At 46.7% G+C, this 15,920-nt stretch overlaps 1 pseudogene; it reads right to left on the bottom strand.

Annotated features, from left to right (window-relative positions):
• Window positions 1-79: 79 nt before the first annotated feature.
• On the bottom strand, window positions 80-15,265 carry LOC115195127 (leucine-rich repeats and immunoglobulin-like domains protein 2; annotated as a pseudogene).
• Between the last annotated feature and the right edge of the window lie 655 nt (window positions 15,266-15,920).

Genomic DNA, 15,920 nt, shown 5'->3' with positions numbered 1-15,920 from the left:
TTTCTAAAATCTATAACATCTATAAAATGTATATTTCCTACATAATAAAGGAAATAGATAGAATACAATGCAGCTTGTGCACCTTTCAATTTCGTTTAATTTATATTTATATTGTATATCAAAATATCTAATAGAACATTACAAATTCTGGTATTATTACAAATGCAAAAAGTCTACATATTGAGTAATTGATGAATACATTTGTGTACAATAAATAATTGTGAAATTATACAATAGCCTACTAAATGTCCTTTAAAATATGGCAATGTTTCTAACTGTCTCTGAGAGATATTTTCTTCATGTTACTGTGCAAGTGTATTAAAAGGATTGTGTTGCCGAGAAGAAGTCAATCCCTAGTGATCTGAGTTAGACAAGTTGCCCTGCTCTGTCCAACGTCTTCCCCTCTTCTTCTTCTTTCTCTTCCTCTCCGCCATGACCATGGCCCCCAACACTGTTATCACCACGGTGATCATGATAATCAGCACAATAACCATCTAGGGCGATACACAGCTCCGTATCCACATCCATCAACCTGTAGTTCGCTAGTTCTGTCGGAGCATTACAGCTAAGATTATAGTGATCATCCGAGAACAGCCTTTGAACACTTCTAAGCTTATGGAACACTTTCTGTAGGTCACGATTGCAGTTCCAGCGGTTTCCTTCCAACAGGATATGGGTACTATACATGTGGATGCTTAGGAAGGTCTTGAAGTAGATGGTGCTCATCTGGTTGTGGGCCAGGTTGAGCAGGGCCAGGGAAATCATGGGGGTGAAGACACCCTCTTGGGTCTTGTTGATCTGGTTCCCCTGCAGGTTGAGGACCTCCAGGGACGTCAGCATGGAGAACACCCCATTGTTTAGGAAGACGAGATGGTTGTCCTCCAGGTGGAGCTGCCGCAAGGTGGACATGGAGCCAAAGGACCTCACCTGGATGGAATAGAACAGAACACAATAGAATAAAACAAAACACAATAGAACAGAATAAAATAAAACACAATATAATATAGTAAAATAGAACAGAATAGAATTGTATAAGTCCTGTGTCACCTTATTTGATGTTGTTCAACAAAAGTAAAAACAACCTCACCTGGATGTTATGGATGGCGTTGCCAGTAAGGTTGAGCCTCTGTAGGCCATCCAGGTGCATGAAGCTCCTGCTGTCCAGGGTATACAGGTGGTTGTAGCTCAGCTGCAGCTCTCTCAAGAGCGTTCAGGCCCAGGGAGAAGCTCTCGCTCAGGGACGAGATCCTGTTTAATCAATCGATACATCAATCAATGAATCTATCCATCCAACCATCAAATTTAATTGATAAAGCCCCTTTGACATGAACAGTTGCCACAAAGTTCTTTACAATAACCCGGCCAAGACCTCAAAGAGCAAAACAGAAACAAGAGCCCGATGGCCAGGAAAAACTCTCAACTACCTGTTACAACCCAGGTCCAACTTCTGAAGGAACTCCAGCTGGGTGAAGGCCCCGTCAGCCACAGCGCTGATGTTGCTGTCCTTCATAAGCAGAACCCTCAGTTTGCGTTCCATTTGGAAGGAACTCTTCGGAATAAAGGTTAGGAGGTTCATAGATAGGTCCAGGTGTTAAGGAGGCGTGTAAGGAGGGATGTGGTTGGGTAAAGAGGGCGTTAGTGCAAGCGGTGAGTTTCAGTTCCTCGCGACAGTCGCAGCCTTTCTCGCATGGGTGCCGTGAGACTTGGAGTAAACCTTCATCAACAGTAGGAGACAAAATAAGTACTGCATTTTGGCCCCTTACACCTGTGAACATGAGACAGAGAAAGTGTGGTAACACTTAACATAAAGTTGTTGTACCTGTGTATCAAGGCTGTAAGTACACCAGCAACAACAGTCTATTTGCATGTTGTTGTGTAGTAACTTCGGAACTGTATTCTAGATAGCGTAATGGAGTTGAGCAATATAGCCCTGAAACGTTCAGCAAGTCGGCTACCATTATACAAGTATCCCTGACACAACAATCTACAACAAAGCATCCATTTTGACCAAATATGGCAATTTGGCCACAATAAAATAAAGAGAAAACATGAACGCCTTATCTTCACATCTATGACGAGGAGAGGGCTGGAGAGGAGATGGGTTTTTAAAGAGATTGCTTGTAAACTGGGGCAACATCTGCGAATAAGGCGACACTTCCCTCTGAAGCGTGAGCGTGTGCGTTATGTGATTTAAGGGCAGCGGGTGTCTACAGGGGTGGAGGGGAGTGAGATGATCCTCCATTTATGTAGCCTAGTTGATGAGTCAGATATTTATCTGCTGAACCTGTTGAACTGCAGTGAGAAAGATGATAGTAATTCCAACCAAATCCCTAACTTGGTTTCATTATCTATCCTTCAATCAATCCATCCACCTACATGAATCTGACATCTCAGTTTACCCACATAAGCCTTTTCCCGAACACCACGTGAAAGGCAGAAATTGCTACCTCATGGTGGATGCTTGTGTAGCTCTGTGTAGCTCAGTTGGCAAGCGCAACGGCGCTAGCATCCACAATGCTGTGGGTTCTATTCTTGGGTGTATCTAATACAGGTTAAACCTTTTCAGCCTGGGATCCAAATGAGAAATTCTGTGGTTTCCTGGGACCCAAGTTTACAAAAACATGCAACTATATGTAAATATCGGTACATTTCATTCCCCTTATGCCCAATAACAAATGCAACATAGACAAAGAACAATTAAATGAAATACCCATATACATAGCTATTCATGTTTATTTTTCCCCATTAAAACACTCTTACATGTGTCTAGGTTGGACCTGTTGCTGTTAAAATACAATAAATCACTGGAATAAACTGTTTGATCACATCACACAGATGTAGACCATAAAACACACACACAGTCCTAATGATAGGTGTGTGACTGGTTGACGTTTTCAACAAGCAGGTGTAACGGCTGTCGTCTGAAGAAGTGGACCAAGGTGCAGCGGAGTTAGTGTTCATTATTAGAATTTAATGTAAACAACATGAACACTATACAAAACAAGAAAAGAGTAAACCGACAGCAAACAGTCCTGTCTGGTACAAAACACTGACAGAAACAATTTCCCACAAACCCAAAGGAAAAACATGCTCCTTATGTGTGACTCCCAATCAGCAGCAACGAGCTTCAGCTGTGCCTGATTGGGAGCCACACACACGGCCCAAAACAAAGAAATACAAAAACATAGAAAAAGGAACATAGAACGCCCACCCAATGTAACACCCTGGCCTAACCAACATAAAGAACAAAAACCCCTCTCTATGGCCAGGGCGTTACAGTAACAGAATTACCCACCACCAAGGGACCAAGCAGCGGAAGAGGGAGGTCCGGTCAATGGAGGAGACGCCGGCCAGCAGACGGGGTCGCTGGCGTCGGTCGAGGAAGCCCGGAAGACACCCCCAAGAAAATTTTGGGGGGGGGCTAATGGGGTGGTCCGGAAGGGCAGAGGAGGAGCCCAGACCACTGCTCTCGTGGGGGATAACGGCAGAGGAAGAGAGGAAGATGATGAGGCAGTTGATTGAGGACCTGCAGATGGATGATCTGGAGGAGCCTTGGTATGCGGAGTTGCGCGCTGTGTCGCCAGTGCGTCCGCACAGCCCGGTGCGTCCGGTGGACATGCCCAGCACATGCCGTGCTAGGAAGGGCATCCAGCCAGGACGAGTGGCAAAACCGGCTCCACGCTTCAGTTCACCAGTGCGTGTTCACAGTCCTGTCTGGCCCGTCCCTGCTCCCCGCACCAAGTCCACAGTGCATGTTCCCAGTCCTGTCCGGTCCGTCCCTGCTCCCCGCACCAGGCCCAAGGTGCGTGTCCACAGTCCTGTCCGGCCCGTCCCTGCTCCCCGCACCAAGCCCAAGGTGCGTGTCCCCAGCCCTGCCAGTCAACAGTCGTCAGAGCTGCCCGCCAGTCAACAGTCGTCAGAGCTGCCCGCCAGTCAACAGTCGTCAGAGCTGCCCGCCAGTCAACAGTCGTCAGAGCTGCCCGCCAGTCAACAGTCGCCAGAGAGGTCAGACTGCGCTGAACTGCCGGAGTGGCCAGACTGCGCTGAACTGCCGGAGTGGCCAGACTGCGCTGAACTGCCGGAGTGGCCAGACTGCGCTGAACTGCCGGAGTGGCCAGACTGCGCTGAACTGCCGGAGTGGCCGGGCTGCCCCGACCTGCCGGAGTGGCCGGGCTGCCCCGACCTGCCGGAGTGGCCGGGCTGCCCCGACCTGCCGGAGTGGCCGGGCTGCCCCGACCTGCCGGAGTGGCCGGGCTGCCCCGACCTGCCGGAGTGGCCGGGCTGCCCCGAACTGCCGGAGTGGCCAGGGACGCCCGCCAGCCCGGTGAGTCCTGTGCCTACGCCTAGGGCCAGGCCTCTGTCATGTCTCCCCAGCCTGGTGAATCCTGGGTCAGTGCCGTCAGAGCAGCCAGGGTCGCCCGCCAGCCAGGCGCAACCATCGCCGCCCGCCAGCCGGGCGCAGCCAGGGTCGCCCGCCAGCCGGGCGCAACAAGGGTCGCCCGCCAGCCGGGCGCAACCATCGCCGCCCGCCAGCCGGGCGCAACCATCGCCGCCCGCCAGCCGGGCGCAACCATCGCCGCCCGCCAGCCGGGCGCAACCATCGCCGCCCGCCAGCCGGGCGCAACCATCGCCGGCCGCCAGCCGGGCGCAGTCAGTGTCGCCCACCAGACCTTCGGCGCGGCCAGGTGCGCCACCGAAGAGGGCGACGTCAAGGGTGGAGCAGAGGCCACGTCCCGCACCTGAGCCGCCGCCGTAAGAAGGCCCACCCGGACCCTCCCCTTCAGAGTCAGGTTTTGCGGCCGGAGTCCGCACCTTTGGGGGGGGGTACTGTAACGCCCTGGCCATAGAGAGGGGTTTTTGTTCTTTATGTTGGTTAGGCCAGGGTGTTACATTGGGTGGGCGTTCTATGTTCCTTTTTCTATGTTTTTGTATTTCTTTGTTTTGGGCCGTGTGTGTGGCTCCCAATCAGGCACAGCTGAAGCTCGTTGCTGCTGATTGGGAGTCACACATAAGGAGCATGTTTTTCCTTTGGGTTTGTGGGAAATTGTTTCTGTCAGTGTTTTGTACCAGACAGGACTGTTTGCTGTCGGTTTACTCGTTTCTTGTTTTGTATAGTGTTCATGTTGTTTATATTAAATTCTGATAATGAACACTAACTCCGCTGCACCTTGGTCCACTTCTTCAGACGACAGCCGTTACAGCAGGTCTATTCTGGGCTGTTTTTGACAGTTGAGAACCCTGACTCGCACAGGTATGTGGTGCCAAACAGGATCAGAACATTTACTGCTTTCTCAGTCAGTTTCTCAGCCTCAAAAAGCATCTTGCGTCTATCAGTGTATTCCAGTTCAGAATAAAAATGTTCGCTTGTATTTCAACAGCAACAGTTGTTTCCCCATCTTCATCTGTACTGTTACTAGGGTTGCACTATCAGTAACGTTAGCTAGATAGCTTGCTTTGGCTAATGTTAGCGATTAGCTGTGTAAAAGGCCAGGGGGTTGTATGAAGAAAAACTCACATCGACTACTATGAGTAGTACTCCCTTATTTCTGCTTATCATCACCTGTTATACAATTACAACAATACCTTGCTAGCTGACTTACTTTTCCACGGTCAAAGCACTGCTTCCTGAAGTATTCGGCCCTGTTCTAAAATAATTCCCTGGGTTTACCGTCAAGCTGTGGATGTTTGGTCAGGACCTGTCGTTTTAATTTGTTCGTTTTGAGAGACTCCTTACTAAGCACTTCCCTGCACAAAACACTGTGGGCGCTCCTCGTTATTTCTCAAAGTTTGTATGAAACCAAGAGAGAGAAACTCATCGCTGTATTTGCATTGAATGACAATATAACTTGTGGCTAGCTTGGGTCCATTCGATGGCGAGTGGGAATTACAAGCCAGTTGCTGACAGCGCATCATCTGCTGCTGAACAACAGCACTGCAGCGTGTGTGTCGCGAAGTGATCTTCAAGAAAACTGTCGGGAAAAAAATATGTTAATTAAACCGCGAAGCACACGGGCATCTTCCTCTCACGCAGCTGCCAAACAGCAGAAACACCGCTGCAAAGTAGAGAGCGAACCGAACAGAGAGTGCAGTTGCACTTGGCCAAAATCAATTCCAGTAATTCATGAAATAATTATAAATGTACTCTGACACCTCGCGACCCACCATTAACAGGGTATCGACCCATTTTGGGTCGCGACTCATTCACTGAACTGTACGTTGCTTTAGATCAGGGTCCCCCGTACTACACAGCTTATTCAAATAACCAACTCATCAAGCTTTGATTATTTGAATCAGTTGAGTAGTGCTAGGGCAAAACCCAAAACGTGCACCCAGAGGGGGCCCCAGGACCGAGTTTGGGAAACCCTGCTTTAGATAAGGTGTCTGCTATGAAAGAGAAGTTAGACAGAGTTGTTTAGGGGTTTGAATTTCATTCTGGCCCCTGGTTTACTTTCCAGCAAGGCCTGACCTGGACAATTCTGTCTCTGTGACTGGAAACAAAGTATTGATATTTCAATATAACAGATCTTTAGTCTGCCACACAAATCGTACACTGAACAAAAATATAAACACAACATGCAACAATTTCTGAGTTACAGTTCATATAAGGAAATCAGTCAATTGAAATAAAATCATTAGGCCCTAATCTATGAATTTCACTTGACTGTGAATAAAGATATGCATCTGATGGTTAGAAATACCTTTAAAAAAAGGTAGGGGTTTAGATCAGAAAACTAGTCCGTTTCTGGTGTGACCACCGTTTGCCTCATGCAGCGTGACACATCTCCTTCACATAGAGTTGATCAGGCTGTTGATTGTGGTCTGTGGAATGTTGTCGCATTCTTCTTCAATGGCTGTGCGAAGTTTCTGGATATTGGTGGGAACTGGAAGACGCTGTCATACACGTCAAGCCAGAGCATCCCAAACATGCTCAATTGGTGACATGTCTGGTGAGTATACAGTCTATGGAAGAACTGGGAAATTTTCAGCTTCCAGGAATTGTGTACAGATCCTTGCGACATGGGCCGTGCATTATCATGCTGAAACATAAGGTGAGGGAGGGGAATGAATGGCACGACAATGGGCCTCAGGATCTCGTCATGGCATTAAAATTGCCATCGATAAAATGCAATTGTGTTCGTTGTCCATAGTTTATGCATGCCTATACCGTACGCCACCGCCACCATGGGGCACTCTGTTCACAATGTTGACATCAGCAAACCGCTCGCCCAAACTACACACTGCCCGATACTGTTGAAATCCGGATTCATCCATCGAGGTAGAGCATTTGCCCATTGAAGTCGGTTACGACACTGAACTACAGTCAGGTCAATACTCTGGCAAGGACATTGAGCACACAGATTAGCTTCCCTGAGGCGGTTTCTGACAGTTTGTGCAGAGTTGATTTGGTCGTGCAAACCCACAGTTTCATCGGCTGTCCAGGTGGCTGGTCTCAGACCATCCTGCAGATGAAGAAGCCAGATGTGGAGGTCCTGGGCTGGTGTGGTGACATGTGGTTTGCAGTTGTGAGGCCGGTTCGACGTACTACAAAATTCTCTAAAACAACGTGGGAAGCAGCTTATGATAGAGAATTTAACATTAAATTCTTTGGCAACAGCTCTGGTGGACATTCCTGCAGTCAACATGCCAATTGCATTGAGACATCTGTGGCATTGTGTTGTGTGACAAAACTGCACATTTTAGAATGGCCTTTTATTGTCCCCCGCACAAGGTGTAATAATCATGCTGTTTAATTAGCTTCTTGATATTCGCCACCTGTCAGGTGGATGGATTATCTTGGCTAAGGAAAAATGCTCACTAACAGGGATGTAAACAAATTTGTGCACAACATTTTATTCAACTAGGCAAGTCAGTTAAGAACACATTCTTATTTACAATGATGGCCTAGGAACTGTGGGTTAACTGCTTTGTTCAAGGGCAGAACAACAGATTGCTACCTTGTCAGCTCAGGGATTTGATCTAACAACCTTGCGATTACTGGCCCAACTCTCTAACCACTAGGCTACATGCTACCCCATTTGAAAGGAATACGCTTTTTGTGCATATGGAACATTTCTGGGATCTTTTATTTCAGCTCATGAAACATTTTTGTTCACTATACTTATAGAAGACTGACTGGTGTCACAGGGGTCGTGGAATGGAGACCAAGACGCAGCGTGGATAGTGCTCATTTTCAATCTTTTAATGAAGACACTTGACAAAATAACAAAACAACCTACACAGTCCCGTCAGGTACTTAGACTAGAACGGAAAACAACTACCCACAACCCCAAAGGAAAAACAGGCTGCCTAAGTATGGCTTCCAATCAGAGACAACGAAAGACACCTGCCTCTGATTGGAAACCATACCCGGCGGAACACGAAAACCAACACATAGAAATAGACAACTAGAACAAACCCACATAGAAACAGAAAACCCAAAATGCATTCAAAACAAACCCCCCCTGCCACGCCCTGGCCATACTACTATGGCAAATGACCTCTTTCCCTGGTCAGGACGTGACAACTGGACAGATTATAGATCATATTTAGTTACATGCCTAAAGAAAAGTAAGTGTGTGCAATTGATAAACATTATTGTAACAGTCCATAAAATATCTACTTTTTACTAATCGTGTTTGGATATCTTTACTTTTCCAATATTATTTTACGATCAGTCTTACTGAAACAACATCACATTACTTTCATTTCCCCTATGACTTTTCCGTTTGTAGATTGACTTCATTTTCATCAACAAGATGTTTTGAATGATTTCAATAGAGAGAGCCAAAAGTCAAACACATAATGTCGTGTTTGTGGAGGAAAACAACAGGCAGTGTAAAGGTAATAACACACACCTTTTCCTGCTTGTCCTTTGAAACAGTATTTGATATCCAGTGACATCCAGTGTTTTTATCTGTTGTCCACATGTAAGGACAGAGAGGGGGCCGATACTGGAAGGAGTGAATCGGTAAGCCTCCCCTTATAAGTCCTATAAAAACAAAGGATCGTCTCTGTCAGAGCCACAAGATTGCAGCCATAAAAGACAACCTCACAGTGGCGTAAATCAATGTAAATATCTCTATAAGTAGCCAGTAGCATCAGAAGATTTGTGAATTACTGTAAGAACACCAGTGATGAATTTCTCATCCCTGCCCCGGATTACACAGACACAGTGATAGTGACGTCCCTATGCTCCACATTGCTCTTGATCTGTCCCTGTCTCCCAGAGTCCCATCTGTCACTGTGGTGTGATAGAACAGGGGTTGTCATGGAGACACCTGTCACCTGCTCCAGCCTAGCTGTGGGATACATGATTGATTAAAGACGTGACAGCTGGAGCAGTTGGATTGAGAGAACGTCCCATGGACGCTCACAGGTGCTGGGATGACCTCTCTAAACATACTATATCATGGTTCTGTAGTAGGATACACCTCTACACACCATGTTGCCAGAGCTGTAGGGACAATGGACGTATCAGTGGCAGCAGAAATAATGAGTGAATGAAATCAACATTAGACCCAGTTACCAACATTAGATCCAGTTATTTCCAATTCTACCCATTCCACAGCCATCTAAGGATTAAAGACAATGGTGGATGAATGTGTGTAAAAATATACATTACATCTACATGGATGCCTGAATCAAATCTTTATTAGAACCATCATGTAACCCAAACAAACAGGGCCTAAATGGGTTGTGGTGGTTGTGACGTAATGACTCCTCCTGTGCTTCTGTTTTTGACCAGCAGAGGGTAGCAGTCACTCATTTACAATCAATACACGCCATTCTATTTCACCTTCTACCTTTGAATTTGGTACTGCATGTAGCAACTGCTAATGCATTTTTGCTGTCATGTTGATCATGTCAATTGAAGAGTGTCATGTGGTATTCAGATAGTTTCCTATCCTCATTGTATCCCAGCGCAATGGCACCCTATTCCCTATATAGAGCATCAATTCTGACCAGAGCCCTATGGTCCCCAAACAAAAGTAGTGCACTATAAAGGGAATAGGGTGCCATTTTGGACTCAAACAATGTTTGGGTTACCAGTTTGGGTCACATTTCATCAGCACATTGAACCACATTAGAATGACTGTCTGAGGCCCTCTAGTCCTGTCAATGACCCTCACATGTCAAGGCTCAGGAGAAGACCCAGATGCAGGCAGTTTTGAAGTAACACAAGTTTATTACAGAAACAGGGGGGCAGGCAAAACAACAGGTCAAGGGCAGGCAGAGGTCAGTAGTCCAGAGCAAAGTCTGTAAGGTACAGAACGACAGGCAGGCTCAGGGTCAGGGCAGGCAGAGGTCAGTGATCCAATGTGGTGTGACAAGGTACAGAACGGTAGGCAGGCTCAGGGTCGGGGCAGGCAGAATGGTCAAAAACCGAGAAAGCTATCAAACAGGAACTAGAGAAAGACAGGAGCATGGGGAAAACGCTGGTAGGCTTAACGAAACATAACTAACTGGCAACAGACAAACAGAGAACACAGGTATAATACACTGGGGATAATGGGGAAGATGGGCGATACCTGGAGGGGGGTGGAGACAAGCACAAAGACAGGTGAAACAGATCAGGGTGTGACACTCACAGATCCATCAGACCTGTTTCCACCAGCATGCATTAGCCTGAAAATGAGACCAGAGAGAGAGAGAGAGAAAGGGAGAGAAAGAGAGAGAGAGTATGAGAGAGAAGGATGCAGAGAAAGAAAGAGAGAGCGAGAGAGAGAGATAGTGGGACTCATTACACGTTTGCCTTATAATGTTTGACAAGAATGAGGAACACGGGGTCCATACAGAGCTTTATGACTGAAAGGAGGACCACAGAGGAACAAACAAAAAACAATAGGTTAAAGGTCACAATGCATTTTTAAAACAAGTGAACCTACCAATGACCCTGTGCACTTTCACTCAACAGACAGAAGCTTATGGCCAATTTGAGCAGTTGAATTTTAAATATGTGTGGGGTGATCAGAGTTTATGGGAACGTGTGAGAGAAAGAGCTGTGAAAACAGCCACTTTGCACTGCAAGCCAAGCTGTCTAAGCTGTCCAGGCTGTCCAACAAACTTGGTAACATTTGCAGCAGTGTAACGTAACTTAATGCAAAGTTATTATTCTTAGCTGTAGGAACAGATTGGGAGCAGCAGGATGGCCAGACTGAACGTTCACACTAACCAACAGATCAAATGTAGCACCTCACACAGACAGACAGCGAAGAAGATGGTGTGTGTGTGTGTGTGTGTGTGTGTGTGTGTGTGTGTGTGTGTGTATGTGTGTGTGTGTGCGTGTGCATGTGCGTGCATGTGTGTGTGGAAGGAAGGAAGGAGGGAATTAACGTAAGCCAGTTCCGATTGTATGCGACTCATGTCGGTCAACATCCAGCCACAACAAGAGGAGTGGGCCAGGGATCCACAGACGTGGCACTGGGAATGGGACTGGGACCGGGACTGCCATGACTCATTCCTATGAGGAGTTAGTAGAAAACACGTCCCTCAAATACAGTACAGCCTTCTTAGAAGAAACGGTGCTATAGGCTATAGGCTATATAACTAACATGGCTCAACTGGTTCAATGGTTCAATGGCTCGCAGCATAAATGGACCTAAAAAAAGATTCAGATACAGCTAGAAATGCCAAGCAGCCTTATTTGTTGCTGTGTACCGCCTCTCCCCTGCCTCTCGAATCCTACAAAGGAGTTTGACAGAGAAAGCTCAAGGAAAATCAGCTAAGGCAGCATAGACAGGACATGTCCGTTTGTATGGATATGAACGGTTAGGTTAGTTGTGGTGGTAAATAACACCCCGGGGCACCGGGCGGCGAGCCAGCCAAGCGGTAAAGTGACACTAAGGTAGGCAGCAAGCCACGCATGATTGGAGACCTGCTTCAGCTGCGCAGCGTATGTGTTGTTGTGATCCAACAAATTATATCCGCTGTTTGAGTGACACACACCAAACACGCAGGCCCAACCGACCCACAAACACATGCTCAGTCACGCTCGCATAACACACATACAGAGAGCTACAGAGACACACACACACACACACACACACACACACACACACAACACACACAATCCTCTACTCTATTTTCCAGTAATTTATTGTTGAATGTGGGTCAAAAAGACCCATAGGAATTTGTTTTGACTCCCCCTTATTCTATTATGTGGATACTACAATGTGTTACATAGAGACATGTTGAATAATATGGAGCACGTTTTTCTTGCCCTGTGCGGCTCAGTCGGTAGAGCATGGCGCTTGCAACACCAGAGTTGTTGGTTCGATTCCTGCTGTGGCCACCCAATACAAAAAATGTGCGCATGCATGACAGTAGGTTGCTATGGATAAAAGCGTCTGCCAAATGGTGTGTATTATTTCTACACGATATACGATTGTGTGGAGACCTCTTGTGTGGTATTTGGCAAATTATGCAACAGATCCCACTGGTTCATGCAGTCAGCTACTGAGTAATGCTTTTTTGGAGAGGATTTCCTCAAACCTGTGAAACTAATGTAATGTTAGGCAAACATAATTTAATATGGGACTATGGTATTTGGTGGATTATGGTCACACAATGTGACTCTTTCACATGGTTTTGGCAGGAATTCCCAGCACTTGCCTTGATTGTGCAAGGCACGCAGGCAGGCACACGCACACGCACACGCACGCACGCACACACACGCACGCACTCACACACACACACACACGCACACGCACACGCACACACACAGTCTTGTACAACTAACCTTGTAAAGACACACAATTCAGTCTCATTCCAAATCCTATTAACCATAACCCTAACCCCTAAACCTAACCCTAGCTACTAACCCTAAACCTAACCCTAGCTACTAACCCTAAACCTAATCCTAGTTCCTAACCCTAAACCTAATTCTAACCCTAACACTAATTCTAACCTTAACCCTAAACCCCCTAGAAATAGCATTTGACCTTCTGGACACACACGCGTGAGCGTGCGCACACACACACACGCACGAATACACACACACACACACACACACACACACACACACACACACACACACACACACACACACACACACACACACACACACACACACACACAAACAGGGTTTTAATGTTACCTTACATAAGTCTTAATCCTTAGGTTTTTATCTATGCTGTCCTTGGAGGGAATTACACAAAATAAATCATAAGTAGATAAGATCAGAATAACAACCATTTCAGAACAACAGAGAACCAAGGAACATTTGCTCCCTCTCAGAAAGCCTTTGATAAACCAAGAGAGATTCACTTTCCCTTGGCTAACCCAGACGGTCAGTGAACCTGACAATTCAGAGCAAGATGACAAACAGAAATGGGTCGAGATGGAAGAGAAGGAACTGAGGTGGGAAAACTACCAGGAGGGGATTTTTGGAGAAAGGTCACTGTGGTGATGGGGTAATTCATACATAAATATTTGGATGTGTCGTTCTGCTGAGGAACAGGTTGCATCCGTGCGTCAGAGGCTGATTGGAGAGACTGACTCAGTGTTCCATCTGGGTTGAGAGGGGAGGAATGAATTCCTCTGGGTTTAGAGGCAGCGAGAAGACAGAGAGGGAGAGAGGAGTAGGGGAGAAGGTAGAGGGAACAGAGAGGGAAGTGAGACAGAGAGGAGAGAGACGGGAAGACAGGTAGAGAGAGGGAGAGAAGGGAGAGAGGAGGCGAGAGGTGGAGAGAGGGGACCGGCTGTGTCACCAAGGCTAAAACCTGTTTCATGTCCATTCTTCCATTTTTCTCTTACTACTTCATTTTTGGTCCTTTATTAGATTAGATTAGAAAGTTTAATAGTCACATGTACAAGGTTGCAGATGTAGTTACAGGGTAACAGTGAAATTCTTGAGGGGGGGGTGTCTATAGGGGGAGCAGCTGGGGTAGCTGACTAGTGGTTGCTATTCAGCAGCTTGATGGTCTGGGGGTAGAAGCTATTGGTCAGTCTTACATGATGCTCCTGTAATGAGTGATGGAAACGGGGAGAACAGGCCATGGCTCGGGTGGCTGGGGTCCCTGATGATCTTCCTGGCCTTCCTGCAACACCTGGTGTTGTAGGTGTCCTGGAGGGCAGGCTGTGTGCCCCCAAGTGCCTTGCGGTCCGACAGGGGTCGGAGTTGCTGTACCAGGCTATGATGCAGCCTGACAGTTTTCTCTTGATGGCGGTCCTGTAGAACACTGTGAGGGCCCTCGGGGACAGGACACATTTCTTCAGCATCCTGAGGTTGAAGGGTCGCTGTCGTGCCTTCACCACGGGGTGTAGGTGTGCTTCGACCATTTCAGCTCCTCTGAGACGCCGAGGAACTTGACGTTTTTGACCGTCTCTACGGCGGCCCCGTTGATGAGGATGGGGACATGCTGAAGGGAATTTTATAATATCTGTACATTATAGGAACACCTGTAGTTACAAAAGTACAATGATTCATGTTTTGCTTTAGCTTGAGATGAAGAATCAGTGGTAGAGACTTTGTAAGTGCATGAAGAGGTCAACTGTACAAAAGTCATATGCCTGTTTGTTGAAACTATACTTTCAGTTCCTGTTGATACTATGCTCCATTCTTACTTCTGCTGGCACATGATAGCAAAAGGAGGAAGAAGGATTGGGAAACTAACTGCAAATAAAAATAAGCTGAACTCCGCCTAGCAGAGACATCTTTGTATTAGCAACTATTAATTATGAGCTTATATGGTATTAAAGTTATAGAACATCACCCTGGGTGGGGTGAACTTCAGTTGTGGATAAAAAGGGACAACACCATCTTGAGAGCTGAGTGTCTTGCTTGCAAATTGCTGTAAGTGTATACTCCGGGTTGCAATTCTTATTAAACAAACTAACCTCTGACCAAATCCGTTTTCCTGTGGTCTCTTGAGTGCACATAGGGCAGAAATCCCTAACAATGCCCAGCCTGGTTCCTCCTGAAGTCCACGATCAGCTCCTTTGTTTTGCGGACATTGAAGGAGAGGTTGTTTACCTGGCACCACGCCATCAGAGTGCCTACCTCCTCCCTGTAGGCCGTCTCGTCATTGTTGTCAATCAGACCTACTACTGTCGCGTAATCAGCGAACTTGATGATGGAGTTGGAACTGTGTGAGGCCTCGCAGTGCGAGGGTACACAGGGAGTACAGGAGAGGACTGAGGACGCACACTTGCGGCCTAATTCACAGCCCGCCAGGAAGTCCAGGACACAGTTGCATATGGAGGAGTTCAAACCCAGGACTGTGAGCTTGGTGGTCAGCGTAGAGCACAGAACCAACCAAACCATCCTTTTGGTTGGTAGCTAGGTAAGTTAGGTTATTGTCATGCGGCTAGGGCTGGGGTTTACAGAGGAAGGAGGCTGCCAGGCAGGCTATTAAAGTGACGGTACACATTACACAGCTGAGTGAACTGAGGTGAGACAGAGAACATCTCCAGACAGAACCACGGTCGATAAAGAAAACACCTCCGGGGGAGAGAAGGGAGAAGTGTGTGTATGCAGTGTGTGTGTGCATGTGTGTGTGCATGTGTATGTATGTATGTTTGTGTGTGTGTTTGTTTAGTGTCTGTAACAATGTTCGGGAATTTTCAGTAAATGATGTGTGTATGTGCATACCTTAAGTGTGTGTGTGTGTGTGTGTGTGCGTGCGTGTGTGTGTGTACGCACAAATGTGTTTGTGTGTGTGTGCAGGATATGGGTGGAAGACTGGACAGCCAGGTATAGATGTAGGATCTTAATTTGATCACCCTGTTGCAGGGGAACCTTGATGCAATGCAGAAAATGTCAAACTTGTAGTGTATTTGAGGTTTAAAAAGGCTTCTGAAGTTTGTAATTTCCACTTTCAAATTTCAGACTTGATTTTTCCTCATGAAAAGTGATGCTGCGTTTTAGATCACATGATGCAAAACGCATCATCAGGGGATGATTTCTGTATTTTGAAAGT

Source organism: Salmo trutta, chromosome 6, assembly GCF_901001165.1.
Source record: "Salmo trutta chromosome 6, fSalTru1.1, whole genome shotgun sequence".
Classification (NCBI taxonomy): domain Eukaryota; kingdom Metazoa; phylum Chordata; class Actinopteri; order Salmoniformes; family Salmonidae; genus Salmo; species Salmo trutta.
This window is presented reverse-complemented; position numbering and strand designations above follow the sequence as displayed.